Source organism: Larus michahellis, chromosome 2 (genome assembly GCF_964199755.1).
Source record: "Larus michahellis chromosome 2, bLarMic1.1, whole genome shotgun sequence".
In the NCBI taxonomy this organism is placed as follows: Eukaryota; Metazoa; Chordata; class Aves; order Charadriiformes; family Laridae; genus Larus; species Larus michahellis.
The window spans coordinates 166,365,882-166,381,545 of record NC_133897.1 but is presented as its reverse complement, the minus strand read 5'-3'; the positions used below and the strand labels follow the sequence as shown (position 1 = coordinate 166,381,545).

At 41.0% G+C, this 15,664-nt stretch overlaps 1 protein-coding gene across 8 annotated transcripts in view; it reads left to right on the top strand.

Moving 5' to 3' along the window:
- The window catches only part of TSNARE1 (t-SNARE domain containing 1), a 521,888-nt gene extending 514,080 nt beyond the window's left edge, over positions 1–7,808 (top strand). For all 8 annotated transcript variants that reach the window (XM_074577946.1, XM_074577941.1, XM_074577945.1 and 5 more), the window contains one exon: positions 7,404–7,808. The gene's annotated coding sequence lies outside the window, so the exon portion shown is untranslated. The remainder of the gene's footprint in view (positions 1–7,403) is intronic.
- Positions 7,809–15,664: the final 7,856 nt, after the last annotated feature.

The window sequence follows — 15,664 nt, the reverse complement described above, 5'->3', positions numbered from 1 at the left end:
CCTTTAAGCTTACCTTGTTGGCAGAATGGGATTGCTTGTTTACATATTTCTATATGCCAGCTTTGGACATATCTTTATTTTCCCTACCTTTTGCAAGTGGTCTGAAAAGCCATCGCACTGTGTGGGCGTCTTGGTGAACCCTAGGCTGGAGCAACACACATGGGGATAACCCATACATAAGGTGGTGAAGAATCTGCAGTGAGATCAGCATTAACAGTTGATGGTCAAGAGCAGGTGACAGAGAAAAACGGGTGGAGGTGTTGAGGCTCTATGGACCAAAACAACTGGCCAGAGAGAAAGCTAGCAAAATGTCCTTAAGTTTTTGGTGCACATATTCAATATCAGATAATCTAAAAATCCTTATACAGGTAGCCTTGCTACTTCTACAGCAGCTCTTGTTTTTAAGATGTTGGGCAAAATTACATTAGCCTGTAAGCTTGTGCTTCAGGTTTGTTCTGGGGATTTCTGAAAGAAGTTGCTGGAAAAACTTGTCAGAACTCAATTTTTACACTTCGCACAACTTCGAAATAATGCATTCAGAGTTTATGTCAACTGTATGACACTAATAATAGTAAGTTATTGGAGGTTGAAAAAGAACTGTGTCTTGGATTAAACATTTTCATGTTAAAGAACTATTTAATGACTTTTCAATCATACACAACTCTTGCCATGCACGGTGGGCCATAAGGGGAGAAGAAATGAGGTCAATTCATTCATAAATAGGAGATTTTCCCCTTGTTTTATTGTGATAAGACAATGCTGCTGAGATTTGCTGTTCACTTGCCATCAAATCAGAGTAGAGCTCACGATGTCATTATCTGATGTTGCATATATTCAACATCAGATAATTTAAAAATCCTTCTACAGGTAGTCTTGCTACTTCTATAACAGCCTTTGTTTTTAAGAAGTTGGGCGAAATTACTGCTACCCCTTCCCTCTTCCCATCTCATTCATTTTGTATTACCTCTCAAGCCCTGGACATTCCACATTTGTGAAATGGATTTTCTCATGATCCCCAAAGTTCAGCTACCAATATTCAGTTCTGAAATGCAATATAACCTATTATATTTCTTGCCATAATTATGTCATACTCTGCAGTTTTGGCTCCTAGGTGCAGATTCTGACACTGCTATAGACCTTTCTTATAGGTCTACATGACCTTATCAATTGCTTGTTTCTTAAAAACTTTGCCAAGTACTGTGACACTGACAGGGAACACGTTGCCAAGACAAATCTTTACAGCTCAGACATAGAAATGCATGGGGGTAAAATCCTACTAGGCACATGCCAATATTCTAGCATGAAGATGGAAAATGGTTGGGATGTCTTTTAGTGTAGTGAATCCCAAGGAGCTGGCTTACAGAGATAACATCATTCTCGGACCATCAAACAGTGCCTGTAGTGTGGGCTTGGGATTTGTTGTTGTTGTTGGGGTTTTTGTTTGGTTTTGGTTTTGTTTTGTTCCCAGTATCATCTCATTTCTTGATTTAGTTTTGCTTTAGAATCAACTCAGATTATCCATAAAATATGCCTATGTACTTGTGATGGTTCCTGAAAGATGCCCATGTCCTTGCATTAATATTTGCTTATGAAACTCCTATGTTACCAATGATCTGCATCTGCCAAAGTAGAAGCCATTGATGTCAGGGCCAGAAGTCCTCTAAACTTCCAAAGGATCAGGATTTCTACTGGGGCATATTTCTAAACTGATAAAGAAATTATTTCAGTGAAGTTGAATCAAAGGTGGTTTCTGGGCCCCATTGATGCAGTTAGGAGAATGCACAGGAGAAATAAATTACTAAGTGAATATGAAGTAATATTGCATGGGCATATCATCACGCTGCTATCTCATTTTTTCTGACAGAAGACTCTTGGATTATTAGGTCTGTCCTATTTTAAGAAGCTTCTGTTAAAATTCTAGTATAAGCAGAAATGGCCAGTGTGACAGAGTAAGAACAGGAGCTTTTCTGCTGTGGGCAGTTGTGCACTACAGAAATGTCTGAAACATCTATAATGAAAAGTGGGTATCATTTACTTCCCTTGAAAATTAGTGGGATGGACTATTTAAGAAGGAATAACTTTAACTGATATAAAAACAGGCTTTGCTGAAGGCAAAATCACATCATTATACAGTACCTTTGAACAAAGGCCCAGATAAAGGCTTAGGTCTGGAAGGTTCACAATGTCAGTAATGCAATTCTCAGACTAATCTGGTATCTGATTAGTTTCAGCTTCAAAGAGGCAGGAAAGACCACAGATTTTCTTAGTATTGTGACTTTTGTCTTCTTTTCCGTGTTTGGTGTTTGGTTTTTTTTTTTTTCCTATCCTGAAAATGCATCGTTAAGAATTTATGTATATCACAGAGTAACTGTATCAGGCTCAGGTTGAAACCATCAGCAAGGTGATCAGAAATGGAAGACATGGGTCCTCCAAGACCGTTCCCTACCATCAGAGGTGGAAGGAGTTCAATTCAAATGAATTAAGTCATGAATTGCACCCCAACTGTAGAGGAAGGTTATCTGATGTAGGAGTAAATTTGATCTTGATGCTCAAAGCTGGTGATCTGTTGAATCCTGAACATATAAGAAAAGTATCTACCACATTGTATTGGGTTTGCGTGGCAAGGTTTTGATAGCAAGGGGGCTACAGGAGTGCCTTCTGTGAGAAGATGACAGAAGCTTCCCCTGTTCCTGACAGAGCTAATGCCAGCTGGGTCCAAGACGGACCCACCACTGGCCAAGGCTGAGCCCATCAGCGACAGTGGTAGTATTCTGTGGTAACATGTTTAAGAAGGGAAAAAACTGCTGCAAGACAGCTGTTTCCATGTCCATATTTTCAGTACTCTACCAAAATCCATTGTTCATTCTTTCCTTCATCCTTTGGATCAACTCTCTTCTTTCAGTGATGCAGACTTCCACTTGGTAATTTCATGCTCCTCCTTTAAGTTATATCAGTCAGCTTGTAATGGACACCGTTGTTTCACACTTTCAAGGAATCATTCAATTAGCCAAAAATCTCTGCATATATAATGGTCAACTACTGTTAATAATAGACTACAAATTATAAGGATGAGCCTTCTCCAACAGAAAAGTTCATCAAGGTTAATGTCTATCAAAAAGCCTTAAATCTGTATAAATTTGCAAAAGTCAGAACTTGTATCATCAGAACTTACTTACACAGTGTGACGTGTGTCATCACATTTATTTAGACGAAAGACAGAGGTCTCACTTGATTCAAAACAACAGTAGGTAGGATCAAATTGTTTTGTTATTCTGGAGAATTTATCTTCCCATGAGACTACCTCTTTAATTCACAGGCAGAAGAGGCTAGACTAAATAAATGAGTAGAGTCTACACTGTAATCGCCAAAGAAGTAAGAGATGCTTCTCTGAAGCCAAGGAGGGCTGTAGGATGGATCCATAGCTCAGCTCCCTATTGCAACTTAGAGCTACCGCAAACCTGGAGAAGCTCTTTACAGTCTGCTTTTGCTGTTCCCAGTAAATAGGTCTGTTAGCCTGCACAGGAAAATAATCTTATCAGCCTGGTACCAGCAGAGATTTTTTTTTTTTTTTCATTTGCCCCTTCCTTTCTTTATGCATGGGAAAAAAAAATCAAGATAAGTATGCCTGGTTCCTTTCATTGACTATAAAGGTAACAGAAATGACCAGGTTTCTACTGGTAAAGTTCCCCAGACATAAAAAGAAAAACACACCAAAGATCTACCCCAGGACAATTTTTTCATTTATTTTTTTCTAGGGATTGCAATTTAGTTCTTTATTTGTATAGTAGCTAACGCAAGACTGTATAGTCCATAACTAGAACTAGACTCAGCATAACTATTACTACAGCAAATAGTAAACCCCCTCTTTAATCAAAACCTAAAAGTATGACAGAACTCAAACTCTTTTTCAGTAATGAAAAATAACTCATTTTTATCCTCAACTAAACTAGAAACATGTGTTAAGTCTGTTGGTGTGTTGGCCCAATATATCTTGTAGTTTGATTGAGTCTGGAGAATCTCGCTTGTTACACTCAAGAGCCAAGTCTGTAGATTATCTATTTCTAATTTAAATGGCTTTTGCAACGTTGAATATTTTTCCTGCCTGCAAATCAAGATTCATAATCCCCAGTAGCTGCAGAGCCTGCCAAGAGTAATGGCTTGTGCTGGTAGTAGCGTTTGTTTTCATGTCAAACATATGGTGCCCTTCATCCTAGTCCTAGGAGAAAAAGCCTGTCCAAGGTCCACAGGATCTGATTAGACTGCATTCCTTCCCCCTGTACACAGGCATGCGTGGGCTCACACTCACACATATATGTGTATACACATGCTTACATGCACACACCCACACACTAATCATAAAGCAGCATGGCCAGCTTATTTAAGGCAGGTGTCTGTTAGTGATTGACTTGAATTTGTCATTTACTGTTTGATCGCATTTGTGTCATACTGTCGTTGATTGCTTGGCATGAATGAGACCTCACTGAGGACAATGCTATGAAATCCAGACAACCAGTTGGCAGTTCTGTGATGCTAACACACATGGCTTAGGCAGGGTATTTCCAGCGGGTCAAGGGAGGTGATCCTTCCCCTCTACTCAGCACTGGTGAGAAACATCTGGAGTGCTGTGTCCAGTGCTGGGCTCACCAGGACAAAAGAGAGACATAGACATACTGGAATGAGTCCAGCAAAGGACCACGAAGATGATTAAGGGACGGGGGTGTTGGTTGATGAGGAGCTCAACAAGGGCCGGCAATGTGTGCTTGCAGCCCAGAAAGCCAACTGCATCCTGGGCTGCATCAAAAGACACATGGCCAGCAGGTCAATGCAGGTGATTCTGCCCCTCTACTCTGTTCTAAGACCCCACATGGAGTACTGCATCCACCTCTGGAGCCCCTAACATAAGAAGGACATGGACCTGTTGGAGTGGGTCCACAGGAGAGCCGTGAAGATAATCCAAGGGCTGGAGCACATCTGCTATGAGGACAGGCTGAGAGAGTTGGAGTTGTTCAGCCTGGAGAAGAGAAAGCTCCGGGGAGACCTTATAGCAGCCTTCCAGTATCTGAAGGGGGCCTACAAGAAAGCCAAAGAGGGACTTTTTGCAAGGGCATGTAGTGATAAGATGAGGGGTAATGGCATCAAAATGGAGGAGGATAGATTTATATTAGATATCAGGAAGAAATTCTTGACTGTGAGGGTGGTGAGACACTGGCCCAGGCTGCACAGAGAAGCTGTGGATGCCCCATCCCTGGAGGTGTTCAAGGTCAGGTTGGATGGGGCTTTGAGAAGCCTGGTCTAGTAGGAGGTGTCTCTGCCCATGGGAGGGTGTTGGAACTAGGTGGTATTTAAGGTCCCTTCCAAGCAAAACCATTCTATGATTCTATGACTTATGAGGAGAGGCTGGGAGAGATGGGACTGTAGACTGGGGTAGGGAAGGCTGAGAAGGATCTTTATCCATCTATAAGGTGTATAAATATCTGATGAGGAGGTATAAAGAATATGGAACCAAGCTCTCCGCAGTGGTTTCCACTGACAGGACAAGAGGAAACGGGCACAACCTGAAATACATGAATTTTTTTTTAAAACATAAGAAAACACTGTTTTTTACTGTAAGAGTCATCAAACAGGGAAACAGGTTGCCCAGAGAAGTTGGGGAGACTCCAGCCTTGGAGCTATTCAAAATCCAACTGGACACAGCCCTGATCACCCTGCTTCAGTTAACCCTGTTCTGAGCTGGTGGTTGCACTAGATGTTCTCCAGAGGTCTCCTCCCACCCCATCCATTCTGTGATTCTATAGTTTACACTGGCAGTGAACATATTGGTGATTGACACCTGTAGAAATGTTCCTTCCTTCAGGTAGTTTTCTACTTACAGCCTTTCCTCTTTGAAAAAAGATGGTGAAATATTAAGTGGACAGGAAAGTGAGAATAGTTCCAAAGCAAATGGAAAGGTTATATGGTTAGTAGTGTCCATCCCCTTTCCAGTGCCTTTCCACTTGTCTGAGTAACTCTAGCAAATCCTGTTGTGATATTAAAAGGACTTCTACTACTGAATGTGTGCAGCTAAATTTAGATGTCCGCCGTCTACGTTTCTGCATCTGATCAAGTCATCCTGAAGATACCTTTGTAGTTAACATTAGTCAATATCAGACAGTGAAATTTAAGTCATTCTGAAGTTGATGTCTTTGTTCCAATGACACCCACCCCAAAAATCCGTTGGCTGTATTGATTAGATGTGTAATTACTCTGGTAGGAGTCTGGAGCCTAGGAGCCATTATACTCAGGTGGCGATACTTACACCTTAAATTCGCTGAGATTAATGTCGTCTTTAGAAGGATACCCTCTCTCATTAACGAAGAGTATTTCTAATAGCTTTTTATGGTGTTTATGTCAATGCAAGGCAGGAACTGCCTTCTATGCTTTGTATATGCCCTACGGCACACAATGGACATCCAATTTCAAAAGATTATCTAAATGATATCTTACTCTGAACAATTTTAATAGTTGGCATAAATAACAATATGTGTGTGGGTATGTATTTGGTTGCTTTGAGGGAGGGGGTTGTCTGATCTCTGGTCTATTTTCATACCTTTTTGGTTTACAGTAAAGAATAATTAAAACAAAGAGTGCTTCTAAGGCTTTCACCTGTAATTAAAAAAAAATATATCAAAATTTTCTCAGTTATGGGTGCAATAATAACAACAGACTATTTTTCCATCCCTTTCTTTTCCCTTGATACCAAGTTTAACCAGATTTTCTTGCACAGCATATATAGACAAACAATATTCACTAAGGAAGTAGAGGTAGAATAAACACAAACATTAGAAAAGCTTGTTTATATTTTTCATAGTGATGCTTACTACAAACACACAGGCCTGCTTCGTGGCGTGGTAAGTGGAAAAATACAATTTGATTGACCTCAGAAGTCTATAGTGCTGATGTCTGTCTTGGAGGTGCTATCTTGCTACTGATGTCTTTCCTAAGAGGCTGCTTCTACAGTAATTGGAGAGAAACGTGCACTTTCATAAAAAATTTCCTCTTTATTTCCATTAACTGTCTACATAAATAGTGTAAACATTTCATGTTTTAGAGATCTACGCATGGTATAGTGAGTCTTTCCTATCAAGAGGAAGCGTCTAATGGTTTCATTGCACGGAAAGGTGGAAAACAGACTGATTTCTTAGATATATTCTCTCCTGCGAAGTGCATCCGTGTCACACTCTGGCTTCTATACTTAGTCCGCTTTGCAAGAAAATGTATTTTTAAAACAATGTGCACCATCCTCCAGGTTTTGACTGTGCAATTTGGGACCACTTTGAGTAGCCACCCTTCCGTCAGTAACAACTTGGCACCAGCAAGTGTCCGGGAATCCTGTGAATACTTACCGGTTATTCTTGCTTTTGCAGAGCCTGTGATCACCCTGTGGAGTGGAATGGATTCTCAAAGCATTTCACATCCTGCGTCAACGTCTGCTTTACTGATCACGTCATGTTAAAACTGCTATAGCCAACAAACACTAATTGTATGACAGAAAAGCTAAGTTTTATACTGTGTGTTAGTATAATTGTGAATAATTTTATTTTTTTTCCCCCCCTTCATTGCAGACATGTTTTCCCTTATGTTACAGATTTTAATTATGTCCCCTGTGTATCTGGGGAATGCTATTTCTTTGCCTCCAGATTTAGTATACAGAGTGCTGTAAGATACGTAGCTGTTAACTCATCTTTATTGTTTGTGTTTTTACTATGCTCCTTTATCTCCAGTTCTGCTCATTTAAGCCCATGAAAGTCAACATGTTTTGTTTGATTCTTTTTGTTGTTTTTGTTGTTGTTTTTGTACATTTTAAAAATACTCTAGCTCAGATTCTCATACTGTGCACTGCTACTTTGGAGTTTACTCTGCCAGATCTGAGCGAAGTAATTTCACAATTATATATGCTATTTACAAACACGTCAATTAGATGCTTATTTGATCCCATTGTATGCATAGAACACCACATGGATTTATGATAAACACTAGTGAAAAAGCAGGAGAAATAAACATTAAAACATATTGTTACCTTTTTTTTTAAAAGGAAAAGACCTTTAATCTGTTAAAAAAAAAAATCAAGGAAGGCATCTCATGAAAAATGTCAATTTTGCATTAAATTTCATTCATAAGTTTCAATGCAACCAGCATTTGGGATTTTGTTTCATTTTCACCCACAATATTTTCTGCTGAAAACATGATTGAAAATGCCACTTAAATTCTTCTTTAAATGTGTCGTGTACCATAAATGCAGTTTTCCTCCAGTAAATAAAGCATTTCAAAAATGGTTTTAATTAAAATATCATAGGTATTATTGAAGGGAATAAATCAGCTACGTCTGTATGTTATGGATTTTTGGTTACTGTGAAGGTTTAGAAAAGAATAACAAATACTAAACTAAACTCTCACCTGCACTGATTTCAATTACATGCTTCCTTTCCAAAAAGCTGACACAGTCTTTCATCAGTAAAGGCCGGGCACAGAAAATGCTCAGAGAAATTCTGCAGGTGCTTAAGCTCATTCAGGGTCAAAACTGTAAAACTTAAATCAATGTGGTTAGGCTGGGTGAGGAAACAAAAGTCTGACTTTCTTGTGTTTTTTGTCTAGATCTTACCTACAAAACCTATATAACTAGAATTTTATGTAACGTTAAATATTCAAAAGTTGCTTTTAAGAAAAGCTAATTAATAGAAGCTATTCTTTTTTTCCCAACCAAGCTTAGTACTGCCATGAAATTACGAATTATGATACCTACTGCTTTACCTTACTACAGGGAGAGTTTACTTCTGCAGTAGAGCTCCCTACTTATAGTCATTACAAACTGTAGGCTGCCTCTATCAGCAAATTTGGCAAATCCTATAGTGATGAAAATGATTTTCATCTAGTTAGTAAGAGCCGAAAAGAACCCAGCTCGTAGCTGATTGCAAGCAAATATTTTGAGAGCCTCGAGCTGTATTTGAACAAGGGATCCAGAACAAAATCCTTGCCTATTTGTTAATCTCATTCATTAGAAGCTCAGTGATTACCTCATTAGTATGATGCAGTGCAGAGGCAGACTGATGGAGCTTTCAATGAGCCAGCTTACACAACAGATGGATTTGGCACCAATGATCCAGGTGAAGTATTTCTCTGATGAAACTACAGAGGCTGCCTGGCTTAGACCAAGCATGAAACCTCCACGTGGAAACACAGACATACTCCCTCCTGTTTTGTATTATAGACTTGGTTATAATGGCAAATGCTGTTTCAAAAAGACACTATTCACTAAGGTTTCCATAAAACAGTGTACTCATACTAAATCATAGAATCAGAGAATGGTTTGGGTTGGAAGGGACCTTCAAGGATCATCTAGTTCAACTTCCCTGCCCTGGGCAGGGACACCTCCCACTAGATCAGGTTGCTCAAAGCCCCATCCAACCTGGCCTTGACACTGCCAATGATGGGACATCCACAAGTTCTCTAGGCAACCTGGGCCAGTTTTTCACCATCCTCAACGTAAAAAATTTCTTCCATATGTCCAAACTAAATTTACCCTCTTTCAGTTTAAAAACACTGCCTCTTGTTCTGTCGCTACAAGCCCTTGTGAAAAGTCTTTCTTTGTCTTTCTTACAAGCTCCCTTTGCATATTGAAAGGTTGCAATGAGGTCTGCCTGGAGTCTTCTCCCACCTGAACAACCCCGACTCTCTCAGCCTGTCCTCATCGCAGAGGTGCTCCAGCCCTCTGATCATCTTCATGGCCTCCTCTGGACTTGCTCCAACAGGTCCATGTCTTTCTTATGTTGGAGTCCCCAGAGCTGGACACAGAACCGCAGGTGAGGTCTCACCAGAGTGGAGCGGAGGGGCAGAATCCCCTCTCTCACCCTGCTGGCCATGCTTCTTTTGATGCAGCCCAGGATGTGGTTGGCTTTCTGGGCTGCAAGCGCACATTGCCGGCTCATGTTGAGCTTCTCATCAACCAACAAGTCCTTCTCCTCAAGGCTCCTCAGTTAATTCTCCACCCAGCCTGTATTGATACAGGTGGTTGTCCCAAGCCAAGTGCAGAACCTTGCACTTGGCCATAGTTTTTCCCTTTACTGGCATATTTTTTTCTTCTTTACAATATCACAGGCAGAGACATAAAGCTCAAAGCTTTACAATGCACAGTTTAATTTGGGCAGATTCTTCAATGCATCGTGGGGTAGAAGGTTAATATGAGAACAGGATATGAAAGGGGAAAATTCTAATAAAACCTTTTTTTATGGGTATTATGAGGAACTAGAGCATGCTGGCAACAGTGGAAGAAAAGTTAAAAAGGTCTTGACAAAATAAATTAGAGAGAGGCACATCAGAAACATAGTGAGCTAAGTACCCAATTCAATTATTAAGTTGTCAGGTCCTCTTACTCAGGAGTGGAATAGGAAGCAGTTTTTGTCTCTAGTGCCTTAAGGACAAGTGTGAAAATGAGAAACAAACCTATTTGGCAAGTTTCTTGCTGTCACTTAGACAAGCCATTCAGAAGCCCGTGAAATGTCTCGGATCCGAGATCTTTGGACTGTTCCCCAAAGCTAGGTCTATAAAAGGATATAGGTGTCAAAATTGATACTGTTGTACGTACTAACTACTGCTCAACAATCTTTTTGACTTTTGGGCCCCTTTTATGATATATGTGAAAACTTTTTTGGGGTAAATAAATCTACCGTGGTGGGAAGATGGCTGTTTAATCTAACCAGAAGGAAGTCCTGAGAAGCATTCAATGTCTTAATCCCTCCAAGACAGGACATAAAAACAGTTCTGCTGACTAATCTCAACGGTCCCTATCACCTGATATTCTGTCGCCAACATTGGCCATAAACAGTCACCTAGGGGACAGAAAAAGTGCCTGTGATTCTTCCTTCCTAATAATCTCTCAGTCTCTATTCTTATTTTTTTCCATTAAGGGGATTTCCTGATCATTGTGTGGCTTGCAAAGGAGTTTCAAAGGTCTACTACCAAATGAGCAAAAAAACCAAAACACAACCCTTTTTATTTTGTCAGGAAGGTAAACCTGTCTCCTACTGCTGTAATTTGATATCTTTTTTTTATTCCATAAAAAAGGTGGTTAACAATCTTTTTCAATACACCCTTTCCATCCTATCATGATTTTGCAGCCTCTGTTATACACTCCCTAAATTGTCTCTTTGATGGTGTGAATAGGCCCAACTGACTTGGCCTTTTATTTTAGACTTGGATAACTTGCCTAGTCTGCATGACTTATACTTTCAGTTGGCTAAATGGATATCCTAAACAGTAGCTTTAGACTGTATGCCTCACTTTTAGACAGCCGCAGCTAGCTGAAAGGAGTTCGGTCTGTTATCTAAGATGTTTTGTGCTAACAAGGCATCAGTTAGCCTGTGCCTGGTGTATGTTGATCCAAAGTCAACGGAAGTTATTGGACATATCAGGCATTGTATTTTGCTGCTCACCAATTCTGATAATGTCTTAGGCAAGTGTCAGAGAGAGCAACAAAATGGAAATGGCAGTGATTGGCACATTTCTCCACTTTAGAATTTCATGCCTCTAAGAGCATATGGAGTGAAAGTGAAGAACGATGGGGCAGGTCAACAGATCACTCTAACAACTTATTAATCTACAGTTCTGTCAGTCTAAGGGGCCTTGAAACACTGGAAATGGCTGCAATTCATCCATTTAGTTTAAGTGCATTAACCCACATAATTAGGTGCAGCCTCTTCCAAAGCAGCAGCCCAGAGCATATTAATGATCCCTCACATGGAGTCTGAACTGTGTTTCTCATGTGTTCACTCATTATGGGCTTCCACACTGTGGAACTGAGTTGAACCTAATTAGACCACAAAGAAATATGGTTATAATTGGTCTGGAGCAGCTTAGTAAAATGTAATAAGGTAGTTTAATTGGCTTCTTCTTTATATTACAGATTCTAGAATTTATCATTTGCTTTGAACAGTGGACCAAGTCCAGCTCACCTTGCCATGGAAAGCAGATAAATAAAACATGTGATGATGAGTGGTAATTCGGTTGATGATTATACACAGTAATAGCAGAAATCAATGAGTTTCACAATAAAAGTCAGGGATTCGTGATCCTTGGATGCCGTCAGTGACTCAAATGTCAGTTTTAAGAGTATCAGATGCCATTTAGGAAAGAAGATAAGTCATTGCTGCTTTGTAACCTTGTGAAACAGAGTTATGAACGATGCCAAAGTCCCTAGCTACTGTAGCAAGCAACTATAAGCACATGTATAAATGAAATAAAGACCTGTCACCAAGTTGGACAACAATATAGAATTAACACATCACCCTGAGTCATCCTTTCCCTTTCAGCTGCGCTGTTACTTGAAATCAGCTGAAACTCGTCAATTGGCTATTCTGAATGGCAGGCTCTAAACCTTGAGAACACGCATTTCCAGGTTTTTGGCTAAGTCAATAGGATCATTAAAACCTGCATTTGAAGGCCTTGCAATCCTAGAGGGGAAAACAACTTTTTCTCCTAAAGGTTTTTATAGGATCAAAATAGCTTGATGGAGCTCAGGAATGCCAACTAAATGGGTGGAGTCCCTTTCACCTAACTTGTATACATATTAAAAAGAATTTTCTTTCCAAGCACATCCAGCAAGGGAACCTCACCAACTCCCCAAGGAAATTCCTCAGTGCTGCAGTTGAAATAACTTTTCAGAATGTTTTGCTTGAATTTTCCATTTTCTTATTGCAACTTCTGCCTGGTTGCTTTACTGAACAACCTACGTAATCTCTCCCCACCCAGGAATAACACCAGTACAGTAGGCTATAGTGATTCATTCCTGTGCTGGGTCTTTTTTTTTTTTTTTTCCCAGGGAAAAAAGCCAGAAAGTTCATGTCAGGAGAAGGCAGAGCCTCTTTTTCACTCCTTTCTTCTCAGAGCTTGTAGACATGAAAGACTCTGTAGCAGACATCCACTGGATAAACTTGAGCATTATATGAGACACTACTACCAGAGGAAGAAAAGAAGTGTATTGAGCAAAACAAAATGGGCACATTAATGTGTGGAGAAGCCATGAGATGTTTCTTTGAAAAGAAAGATGCAGGCATGGGAGTGCAAAGAAAAATTTGCTTAAGAAGGAGACCTGAGGGAAACCTGTTGGGACAGCGCATACATAAGCTCAGCTCATGTTACCCCAGAGCAACTGTTCAGGCACTGTGTGTCTCAGGGAATAGATGGGAGGTGTTTTTGAGAGTGCGGCTTACAGACTCTACAGAGTGTGAATGTGGTTGTGTAGCTGCATAGGCCGCTTCCATGCTGTGTGTAGTAACGTCACTGCAGGACGTTAACCTTGGAGGAGGAAGGAAGTGCACATAGAGACAAGCTGGAGAGCACAGGGGACTCTGCCTAGTCCGGCTGACACTGGCTGAAGATAACGCATGGATGTGAGATCATGAAAGGTGTTTGCTGAGAGAAGGACCCCAGGAGTGATTACGGCAATCATCTGCCTAGCTGCGGTACTAACTTCCTAGTAGCCAGCTTGCTGTCACACTAGATAAAGAAACAACAAAAAAAAGAACCCAAAGGAGTATGTTGACATACTGGAACAGCTTTTGTAATGCATGGCAAACAGGCAGTTAGCAGAACGCAGAAGCATGCAGTGGTGACCGACACTTTTGACTGCAGCAGGTAGGAAAACACCAGAGAAGTCTGTAATTGCATCATCCTTTCCCTTTCCTTTGCTTGCTTTATGTTTCCACTGGGGCTTCTGACACGCTCAGCAGCATTGCTAAGTACTGGAAAGCCTGGGCCAGGATCCTCTAGTCCTGCACATTCAGATCACAGACTCAGCAGTTCTTCAACCTACAAGGTGGTTTTAGAGCTCGTTTTCTTTACATGTAAGTTGGATTCACTGCTGAGCCGAGATTTGCCTCACCTTACTTTAAGTATCTAAAAAAGGAGCACAGCCACTTTCAGCTCCTTTTACAGTCAGTGGAAAGAGATCTTGGGATGGGCTGTACTACTCTTCAGAGACGCTTATGTTTCCCAAGGGTTGCTGTGTTCAGAATTTAGAGCCTCTGTTAGGTGGGGTGAGTCTAGGCTGAGTTTCCCTTCACACTGCTCTGATACAAAACCGCTCTCCAGTGGGCTATAAAGTTTCATCAGGGCTGTTTCTTCCCACTTTTCCAAATCCCATATTGATCTTTCCTATGCTTTTAAGTGTTACTAACCTTCTGAGCCTGCATCTTCATTTGACATAAAACCAAATAAAATACTCCACAGACGTAGCCAAGCAAGGCAAAAGGCAACCTTTCTAGATGCTTCCAGGTTCCTGCAATATTTATGGCCCTCAAAGAGAAAATACAAAAACAATGTAAAAACTGAAGAACAGTCACTCTCCACTCCTTAAGGCAATTAGAGGATTCATAAATAGCTTTATATATTAATGAAAAAAATAGAAAACTTTGTTATTTTTATTTTACTTAAATTTTACGTTAATTCAAATGATAGCGGTTGGAAGGGACCTCTGGAGATCATCTAGTCCAACCCCCTGCCAGAGCAAGGTCACGTAGAGCAGGTTGCACAGGAATGTGCCCAGGTGAGTTTTGAATATCACCAGAGACAGAGACTCCACCACATATTTGGGCAGCTTGTTCCAGTGCTCTGCCACCCTCAAAGGAAAGAAGTTCCTCCTCATGTTTAGGTGGAACTTCCTACGTTCAAGTTTGTGCCCATTACCTCTTGTCGTGTTGCCTGGCACCACTGTAAAGAGCCTGGCCCCATCCTCCTGACATCCATCCTTCAAGTATTTATAAGTGTTGATAAGGTCCCCCCTCAGCCGTCTTTTTTCCAGACTGAAGAGACCCAAATCCCTCAGTCTTTCTTCATACGAGAGGTGTTCCAGTCCCCTAGTCATCTTGGTAGCCCTTTGCTGCACCCTCTCCAGCAGTTTCCTGTCCTTCTTGAGCCGTGGAGCCCAGAAGTGGACACAGTACTCCGGATGCGGCCTCCCCAGGGCAGAGTAGAGGGGAAGGATGACCTCCCTCCACCTGCTGGCCACACTCTTCTTGATGCACCCCAGGATGCCATTGGCCTTCTTGGCCACAAGGGCACATTGCTGGCTCATGGTCATCCTGTTGTCCCGCAGGACTCCCAGGTCTCCTTCCAGAGAGCTTTTCTCTAGCCGGTCAGCCACCAACCTGTCCTGGCGCATGGGGTTATTGCTCCCCAGGTGCAGCACCCTACACTTGCCCTTGTTGAATTTCATAAGGTTTCTCTCCACCCAACTCTCCAGACTGTCCGTCTATAAAGAGCTTTGCAGTAGATGAAGTCAGAGAAGTGATATCGATAGGGTATGGTCACAAAACTCTAGTACCAGATGGTATGAGAAGACTTACTAAGACAACTTTTAGATGGCAGATACATCTATGTGGAGAAAACCGAGCAGTGGCTGAAAAGAATTGACATGTCATGAACACCTAGTAAAGACAAACAGCTTTATATTTTTCCATGTTTGGGGACGGATAAAAGGGAGTTTGGGGTGGAAACTGCTGTTAGTTCTTCTGTTAATGTGTCTGGTTCTTACAAGCCAGTTAGATCCCAGGTGTAAACAGGGCCAAGTCTGTCCCCACATGAACAGAAGTCAGTTCCTGATCCTTGATCTTACTAAGAAATGACAGCAAATATC